The sequence below is a fragment of the Tupaia chinensis genome, unplaced genomic scaffold (genome assembly GCF_000334495.1).
Source record: "Tupaia chinensis unplaced genomic scaffold, TupChi_1.0 Scaffold000184_1, whole genome shotgun sequence".
NCBI lineage: Eukaryota > Metazoa > Chordata > Mammalia > Scandentia > Tupaiidae > Tupaia > Tupaia belangeri.
Genome location: NW_006159659.1, coordinates 177,843 through 181,559, shown reverse-complemented (window position 1 = coordinate 181,559; position 3,717 = coordinate 177,843).

Genomic DNA, 3,717 nt, shown 5'->3' with positions numbered 1-3,717 from the left:
AGGGTACAATAGGCTAGACCATCAAGGTTTGTGTAAAAACAATCTATGATGTTGGCACAACAATGAAGTCACCTAATGATGCGTCTCTCAGGACATATTTTCATTTCCCAATGACAGATGATTGTATATACACACCGTGTGCGTGTGTGTGTATGTATACACACAAACATATATGTACATACAAACACATATAAAATGCTAATTTTTTAGAGATATTTTTGCTGAAGGGCATGTGCACTCAATGGAGAAACAGAGAGTGACAGAGATAGAGAAACAGAAGGCAAAAAATCATCCTCCAGGTGGGATGGCCACACTGCACTATCCAACAACATTTTTGTTCTCCATTCTCCTCTCTGCAGTTGACCCTGTGGGAGTCCAGTGACATAACCATTACACCATCTGCTGGTCCCTAAAATGCTCATTTTCCTACCAATATATACATACTTACCCCCCACCCCAAATTGAATAGTTGTTAGCTTATCCTTTTGTAATTTGCTTTTGTCACAACATATAGTGAAAATATTTCTCTCTTTTTTTGTTTAAATCGTCAGAGGGTGCGTGTGCTAGCCAGAAAGAGACAGAGAGAGGGAGAAAGCACCCCCAATGGGGCATAGTCATTTCTGCAATGCATTGTCCTCCATTTCTCCATCCTGTTGGGATTTTGGGAAGCATGCACATGCATCTGACATTTTTCAAGCCACTAGGACCAGGATTCAAACTGCAGTCAGCCATGTGGAGTCTAGTTACATTAACCAACATATTACAGGGCCAACCTGAACATCTTTTTCTATTAATCAAAAAGCTCTACAGAAAAATGTTTAATTACTACATAGTAGTCCTTTGGTGGCTATACCTTAAGCCTTTTTTAAGAAAAAGTTGTATGTATTCAGAAACAGAGAGAAAGAAAGAGAGCAATAAGTATTCGTAGGAGGGTTTTCCCACCCTGTGATTCTTCCCCCAGCCTCCCAGCCAGCTAGGATCATGGGTGCACTGGGCATATTCCGGTTAACCTGTAACTGAATCCTGGCCTTCCATATGGCTCTAGTATCACACAGCAGCACCCTGCCACCTGTGTCACAGCCATTGTCACAACTGCCCCTTAATCATTTATTTATTTATTATTTTTAGAATTATTTGTTATTTATTTATAATTTGCTATAAGGTACATGCATGTGCCAGTCTGAGAGAGAGAGAAAGCCATCAGGTCCAGGACTCAAATTGCAGTTGGCCATATGGTAGTCCAGTTCCTTGCCACCTGCTGAATTCCCCTTGAACCTTTTTTGAAAAGTAATTATTTTATTTAATTATTATTATTATTTGTTGTTGTTGTTTTTCATTTGACCAGAGAGAGAGGGAGGGAGGAAGTGAGAAAGCAAGCCCCTGAGTCCAAGACTTGAACCATAGTCAGAGTTTAGTGCCCGAACCACCATGCCACTGGTTGCCCTCAAGCCTTTTTATCATGTAGTTGTTTATAGTTTTTAAGTTTCATAAAAAATGTCTATAAAAATATATTTTTTGTTCGCACAACAAATTATTCCATTAGAATTAATCTCTAGGGACCAGCAGTTAGCATAATGGCTATGTCGCTGGACTCCCACGTAGTCGACCGTGCTTCGCGTCCCGGACCCGGTGGCTTAAACTCATGCCGGGCGCATGTGCATGCGTGCCCAAGATCCCGAGAGGAGAATGGAGGAGAAGGGATTGTGGCGTGGCCATCCCCCCTGGGGGTGATTTCTCACTTTCTATCTCTCTGTCTTTGTCTGTCTGGCGAGTGCATGCGCCCTATAGCAAAAACCTCCCCCCCCCAAAAAAAAAGAATTAATCTCTAGAAATAGAATTGGATTTAAAAAAATTTTTTTTTGCCATAGGGCACTTGCATTTGCCAGAGAGAGAGAGAGAAAGTGAGAAATCAATCCCCAGGGGAAATGGCCATGCTGCAATCCCTTCTCCTCTCAGGATTTTGGGCAGTCATGCACATGTACCTGGTGTGAATCTCAAGCAACTGGGTCCAGGACTCAAATCACAGTCACTCATGTGGGATTCCAGCACCTTAACCACCATACTATCTGCTGGCCCCAGGAGTAAATTTTTAAAAAATATTATATTGAAGTAATACAGAAACAATGGTGTAAGCAGAATAATGCCCCTTCCCCAACACAGATGGATGCCTACATCTTAATCTTGAACCCGTGAATGTTACTGAAGGAATTTTGCAGATGTGATTAAGAATCTCAGAATGGGGGAGATTATTCTGGATTATCCAAGTGGGCCCAATGTCATTATAAGGATTCATATAAAGGAAATGGGGATATAGGAAAGTCATAGAAAAGGAATGTGATGATAGAAACAGAGTTTAGATTGATGTGATTGCTAGCTGGGAAAAGGCCATGAGCCCAGGAACTTGGGCAGTCTCCAGTTTCTAGAAACTGAGAAAGACCATGAAAAGGATTCTTCCATAAAGCTTCTGAGTGAGTTCAGTCTTACTAATACCTTGATTTTAGCCCATTGAGACCCATTTCAGACTTCTGAACTCTAGGACTTTAAGACAATAAGTTTGTGTTTTTTTAAGTCACTAAATTTGTGCTTACTTGTTGCAGCTACTAAAAGAAACTAATACACATGTAATTTAAATAATTGACCTAAAATAAGGCTTATCTCCCTAAGCAGTAGTTCCCTGTTTTCTCCCTTTATATTCTCAGATCCACTCACCAGGGGAACCACTTTCAACTCTTAGATTTTTTTCTTCTGGATTTACCTCCTTATATTTAAATGATATGTCCATACTGCTATTTCTTGATTTATGATTTTTAGGCACTATCTATTGAGTTCCTCTTATAATAAATAAGGATTTAATTCACTAACATCACTCTCCCAACTTCTATCTCCAAAGAATCATAGTTTATTACTATCATTCTTTTTGTAAATCAACACTAGTTGCTTTACAGTATTCAATCACATATTTAGCTTTACCGCTGTGCCACCATCTAGCCCAAAACAGGGTTTAATAAAGGATGATTTGTGAAGATGTGGGCAGGGTTTAAGGGAAACAACAAAAGCTAGATTAATATCCCACAGGTAGCAATAACAGAGAGCTCTAACTACCTAAGGCCTGAGGGGAAGGAGAGGGAGTAGTGGTCCACATGGAAAGGAGACCATAGCAGGAGTTATGGTCTTCACCAGAAGGACATAGCCAACCTGTGACTCGGCAGAGAGGAAGTACAGACACATATGCCCTGACCACTCTTTGCTCCCACTGTCCTTCTCTGCTGATGCTGTCCACCAAATGAACTTGACACAAGACCATCTATACCTCCAGTGCCCAGGATAGGCTGGAGGAGGACCAAGAAGTGGGGAAGAAGCCTCCAGCACAGGCTAGTCCATCTACTGAGTCATTGGAAAAGTCATGACGTATTTTTCTGTGCAAAAAACGTTACATGACTTTTCTAGCAACCAGTAGGTTTGGTCAGTTAAACAGAAGGCACTCCAGCATTTCAGGTGTAAAAGCTGAATATAGAATTAGGGGTTCACATGGGGGTTAGAAGAGTTGGAGAGGGAGGTAATGGAAGAGGTCAAGGACACTGCCAAAAAGGGCAGAGCCGTTGACCCTGAAGATCTTGACCTAAAGTTGTAACACTGTCATAGAAGCTGCAGCACTTCCCAGGAATCTCTGAGAAGCTCCTACCAATTATCCCCATTTATGGCAGCACAGTAAGCTGT